Below are 6,476 nucleotides of genomic sequence, written 5' to 3'. Positions count from 1 at the left end.
AAAAAAAAAAAAAAAAAGAGAAATGAGATCCAAAGAAACAAACACATATTCTGAGTTGGATGAAGGTTTATAGTAAATTGTGAAAATGTGCGCACTCCGCCCGATCCTGCCGCCGCCGAGATGATGTGTGGAGCGTCCGGCGCCCCGGCTGAGACGCAGCACGTCGCCGACCAGGTGAGGTTCCAGCTTGAAGAGACAGAAAGTAAGAAGCTCCCCGTCTTCAAGGCTGTGTCATTCAAGAAGCAGGAGGTTGCGGGCACGAACCACTTCATCAAGGTTCACGGTGGTGGCAACTTCGTGCACTTGCTGGTATTTGAAAGTCTTCCTCATGAAAACAAGCCCTTGGCCCTGTCTAACTACCAGACCGACAAAACCACGGGCGATGAGCTGAGCTATTTCTGATTCCCCGGCTCGAGTGGGCCCCTTGGCCCTTGTGACGGATGCTCGGGATGGTTCTCTGTCACCTGCGAGCGTGTACTGGGGATCATAAAGTAACGTCGCCCCTCTACTGTGCTACCTGGGCTGGGTGGGGCCGCGTCCAGCAGCTTCTCTTGCATCTCTGCTCTAAATGTCACTCACTGTTGATTTTTTTTCATTCCCAATCAATGATTTTAACTTGGTTATTTTCAAAGAGGGTTATATATTACCTTTAAATATATATATATTTTAAGTCTTTACAAAAAAAATTGTGAAAACGTGACAAGGCAAGGGGGCTTGGGCAAGGTAGTTAATCTTGTAGAAGTGACTAGAAAGATAAGGGTTGGTTTAACAAGGTTGTACAGATTTCTTTCAGCGTTGACTCCCTACCTCCAGCAATTAGAATGCCTTTTTTTCTCCAGGTGCAGAGAGGGTGCCTTCCACACGGGAGTTTCATCCCTGCTTTCAGGAAGGTCAGAGTGCCCTTCTTGCATTTGCTGTTGTTTTTTTTTTTTTAAAGAGTCTTTAACTGAAAACAATGTGCCAGGGCGGCACATATTTGAGGTGGTGTGTTCTGAACTCCTTCACATGGCTATTGGCAAGAGGCCTCAGTTCCTCGCGGGCTGTTGGTAGGAGGCTTCAGTCCTCTGCAGACAGCAGCCTCTCCAAACTGCTGCTGAGTGTCTGAGACAAGCAGCTGGTTTTTCCAAGGTGATTGATCCAAGGAAGAGTAAGGTAGAAACTGTCCTTTTTTTTTTTTTTTTTGAGACAGAGTCTGGCTTTGCTGCCCAGGCTAGAGTGAGTGCCTTGGTGTCAGCCTAGCTCACAGCAACCTCACACTCCTGGGCTCAAGCAATCCTGCTGCCTCAGCCTCCCGAGTAGCTGGGACTACAGGCATGCACCACCATGCCCGGCCAATTTTTTCTCTATATATATTAGTTGGCCAATTAATTTCTTTCTATTTATAGTAGAGACAGGTCTCACTCTTGCTCAGGCGGGTTTCGAACTCCCGACCTCGAGTAATCCGCCCGCCTCGGCCTCCCAGAGTGCTAGGATTACAGGCGTGAGCCACCGCGCCCGGCCGAAACTGTACTTTATAACTTATCCTCAGACGTCATACTCTGTCATTTGTGCAATATCCCATCGTAACACAGGTCAACCCTGTTTAACACGGGAGGAGACTGCATAAGGACATGAGTAGCAGGAGGCAGGAAACATTGAGGGCCGTCCTGGAGGCTGGCTGCCACAGTATCTGAAATTGTACAGCTGTCACCCTGTCACTCCTTTCTCTCTTTCCTGATTTATTTTTTTCTGTAGAATTTATTCCTATCTGGGGGAGGAGAGCTAAAAAGACAAACAAAACAAAACAAACAAAAAGGACTTATTCCTATCTAACATGACTTACTCATTTCTGTTTGTATTCTCCAAATTTTAAGCCTTATAAAAACAGGCATTTTTGTCTGCTTTATTCATTGCTGTTTCCTAAATACAATGATGGCTGGCACATTTGAATAGAAGCTCAAATATGTTTTGAATATGTGAATGGTTTATTACAATTATGTATGCTCAAAGGCTAAAACTGGGTCCATTGGGTGGAAATTACATGGAATGTACTTCAATTTTTTAAATTCTTTAATAACTGTCCAAGAAGGGAATAGGCTCTCTGGCAGAACATGAGTCCTTATTACCTGAGTTGTTAATACAGGAGCTAAAGGACCTCATGGTGGGTTTGTAATAGAAGGGCATGAAATGATTGGTTACTTTTTGTGGACCTTTCTATGTCTTCTGTTACCCTTGTAGGGATAGCAAAACTCTACTGCCATCACCTTAGGGTCCTGGCTGCGTCTGAGAATTATTATTATTATTATTATTTAGACAGAGTCTCGCTCTGTCACCCAGGCTGCTGTGCAACCTCAAACTCCTGGGCTGAAGCGATCCTCCTGCCTCAGCCTCCCGAGTAGCTGGGACTACAGGCATGCGCCACCATGCCTGGCTAGTTTTTTCTATATATTTTTAGTTGTCCAGCTAATTTATTTCTATTTTTAGTAGAGACGGGGTCTCGCTCTTGCTCAGGCTGGTCTTGAACTCCTGCCCTCAAGCAATCCTCCTGCCTCAGCCTCACAGAGTGCTAGGATTACAGGCATGAGCCACCGAGTGCCACCAGGGTCTGAGAATTAAATCAACACAAAAGAAATTAACAGAAGAGCATACAAATTTATTTAATATAAGTTTGACATGGCACGGAGTCCTCACAAGGAAATGAAGTTGCAAAGAAACAGCTATCTATATATTGAATTGGACAAAGAATAGTAAGTTGTGAAGAAGGAACTAAATTATGTGGGAAGGCTTAAAAGATGAGTTATTTTAACAAGGTCTATTCAGATTCTTTTGGTCTAAACTTCTTGTCCTTGAGGATAAAGATGTTATTTTTCTTCTCCTATAGAGAGAATATCTTTCACATGGGAATTTCATTTCCAGCTTTTAAGAAACAGTGTGAAGGTCAGAGTGATCTTGTACCTGATGTTCCTCAAGTGCCTTTAACTTAAATAGTCAATATACCAGAATGATATATTTTAAACTTTTTTTTTTTTTTTTTTTGAGATAGGATGTCATTCTGTTGCCCAAGCTGGAGTGCAGTGGTGTTATCATAGTTCACTGCAACCTCAAACTCCTGGACTCAGACCACCCTCCTCGCTCAGCCTCCTGAGTAGCTGGAACTATAAGTGTGCACCACCATACCATGCCTGGCAAAGTTTTTCTATTTTTGGTAGAGACAGGGTCTCGCTCTTGCTCACACTGGTTACTTTTAACTTTTTCATCCTATTCTTAAAATTATTTTTCTGTTTATGGAGATAATACACATTTTAAAAATTCGAACAATGCCAAAAGTGGAAAAAAGAAAGCAGAAATCACCCATAGTACAAGACAACCACCATATACATTATTCCTGACACTTTTTATATACTCATACATATACATAAATACAAATATTTAAAGAAACATGCATTCAAACATAAAATACTCATGAAGTGAAAAAGGCTGGTTACAAAACAGTGATATACAAGATTTGCCAGCAAATATAGGTCTACATACTTTTAAAAATAGCTGCTATTATAAAAAGGATTCATACTCATTTTAAATGCAAAAGGAATTTAGAAAGTTCAAAGAAGAAACTAAAAGTCACCTGAAAGCCTGCTGATTGATCAGTGAGAACCACTATTTAAATTTTGGTATACACCCCTTTCAGATGACTGTCATATACTCTGACAAAGAATATAAAACAAAAATAAAAACAAACCAAGCTCAGAAAAACAGAAAAGCCTGTGCATTGTTTTTAGGTTTTAGAAACTGTCAGAAGCACCTTTTAAGCGACTGTAGGAGGAAAACAAACATGTACAGTCGCTTATCTGAAACACCAGGAGTCACACTGAGGTTTTGGTGGCTCTGGGGAAACACAGGCCCACAGTAAAATAAGGAGAAAACAAACTAATGAACTCACTGCTTCCTAACCTCCCAGGGCAGTTGGGGTGAGCAGCAGGTGGCCCTAATCCCATCAAGGGTTGAGCTGGCTGGAGGCTGCACCGTGTTCCCCCTGCCTATTTCAGCTGACCTACTCCCAGGTCTGCTCCTAGGTCGGAGTCCCCTCCAGGACCCCACCGCAAGCCTGCTGACCAGAGGACTGCTCCTCAGCAGGCTCTGCACCCCAATTTCTACCACCCCAGCCCTGAACATATCTAAACAGTTTTGCTCAGCTTTTCTGAGTCTTGCCTTTCTGCTCAACGCCTCGGCCACTCAGCCATCGCTTTCAAAGCAGCAAATGTCAGACTCTCCTCTCTGGGCTGCCCTCTCCCCAGATCATGGCTTCTCAGGTATGAGCTGCCTAGGTGGTTCTCCAGTGCCTTCATGAAAGGAAAAAAAATTGCTTTCACAATCAGTGAAAACAAAGATCTTCATTAATTTGCTAACTGTTTTTCGATGTTCTCATGTTTCTAGGTTCTGGATGAACCAAAACTTGTAGAGATTCTGATGCAATTATAGGACAAAAAAAAAAAAAAACTTACAGAGGAATCATGAGAAAATCCTTTAATAGTTTATTAACAGTTCATGTTCAGGTTTGAATTTCACAACCAACTAAATAGTGGGTCCCACGTGTTTTCGAAAAGGTGCCCATCTGGCTGCAAGTGATAACTCGAGACGGTTTATTAAAAATATAGATTCCCAAGCCAGGAGGGCAAGAATAGGAGCCAGGAATCTGAATTTTCAGAAATAGCACCACTAACCTCAAAATGCAATAAGAGCCCATTACTAGTTGCTAACCCAATATTCAATTCAATTTTTTCTCTACTAAAAACTCCAATTTTGTACAAGGCATGATATACCCAGCTACGAACTCCATTTCCCAAATTCCCTTGCAGCAAAAGTGGCTAGTAAACATAATTTTGGCCAATAAGATGTAAGCAGAGGTCATTGGGTGGACGCAGCTGGGAAGTTCTTAAAAGAGGATCACACTTAGCCAGCAAGGGCCTTTTGCCCTTCACTCTTCCCCTTCTTCCTGCCTGGGGACTGTGGACCCCATGTTAGAAGGCAGCATGCATCCGGCGACTATAAGGTGATGAGAACGAAGATGGAAGTCACACGTTGAGGATGGATGGCAAAGTGCAGAGAAAGGAGTATGGATCTCTGAGGTATCATGGAGCCTCAGTATCAGGCCTGGATGGATCACCTCCACACCTCTTGCTCCTTGAGAAAAATTAAAGCCCTACTTGCTTGTTCCTGTAAGTTGGGTTTTCTTGCAGTTACTTGCAGCTAAATGTAATTCTAACTGATACAACAGCTGGACAATCAAAACATTGAAAAGCAGGAGTGCTCTATATAGAATGTCTGCAAGAACAATGTGGAGTACCTTATGCAAACTGTATAATTATATTACAATAACAAGGCCAGGTGTGGTGGCTTATGCCTGTAATCCTAGCACTCTCGGAGGCTGAGGCAGGAGGACTGCCTGAGCCCAGGAGTTTGAGCTTGCAGTGAGCTATGATTGTAGCCCATGTAACAGAGTGAGACCCTGTCTCCCCCCCCCCAAAAAAAAACTCTGAAAATAGTTCTTAGAAATGGATCCACAGTCATTTCTAGAACTTTGAGGTTCCAAATGTTACCAGAATTCAAATTTTTAAGTGCCTAATACCAGTGTGGAAATCATCATAAATAACAAGCCAGAATTCAAATTAGGTGAGAATTTTGTGTCCTATCTCCACCTGGCCTGATAATTACTTGTATCCTCAGAAGCTTCTTTCTGTGGATTTCCTCTGAGGCAAATACTTTCTTCCTCATTTTTATTATTTATTTGTGTAACATAATGTTTCTGCTGTTGTTTAAAATTAAATTGAAGACAGGATGCAAAGCTTTACCTCTGTTTTTGTTTCTTTTCATTGCTGGCATGCTTTGCTCTGCTTTTGACTTGATTTTCAGAGAAAAATATGATACAGTGTATTTGTTTATAACACAAATCAGAATAATCCAAATCTTTAATATTTAAAATTCACTTTCATTGGGATAAAAAGGGTTGGGCGCAGTGCCTGTAATCCTAGCACTCTGGGAGGCCAAGGCAGGAGACTCGCTTGAGGTCAGCAGTTCCAGACCAGCCTGAGCAAGAGCCTCCCACCCCACCCCCCTACTAAAAAATAGAAAAAGTTAGCCAGGTGTGCTGGCGGGCTCCTGTAGTCTCAGCTACTCTAGAGGCTGAGTCAGGAGGATGGCTTGAACCCAGGAGTTGGAGGCTGCAGTAAGCTATGATGACGCCACTGCACTCTAGCCGGGGTAACAGAGTGAGACTGTCTCAAGAAAAAAGAAAAACAAACAACAAAATAACCCAAACAAAACCCCAACAAACAAAAACAAAAAACCTCAAATCAAACAAAAAAAAAAGGGGGGGGGGGCGAGCTGACCTGTTCCTTTCTGCATGCAGTAAGCCATAGGTTTTCTTCTGGGAGGGGCACCGTCTCCACACCAAGGGCCAGAGAACAGCCCTTTGTCACCAGAGGCTGGGAATTGGGGACTGC

The 6,476-nt window shown here is 42.9% G+C and overlaps 1 pseudogene; it reads left to right on the top strand.

The window, feature by feature from the left end:
• LOC105860939 (cystatin-B pseudogene) lies at window positions 1-2,261 on the top strand (annotated as a pseudogene).
• The last annotated feature ends 4,215 nt before the right edge of the window (window positions 2,262-6,476 follow it).

This window comes from Microcebus murinus, chromosome 17 (genome assembly GCF_040939455.1).
Source record: "Microcebus murinus isolate Inina chromosome 17, M.murinus_Inina_mat1.0, whole genome shotgun sequence".
Lineage (NCBI taxonomy): Eukaryota > Metazoa > Chordata > Mammalia > Primates > Cheirogaleidae > Microcebus > Microcebus murinus.
Note: the sequence above shows the minus strand (reverse complement) of the source record. Positions and strands in the feature narration are given on the sequence as shown.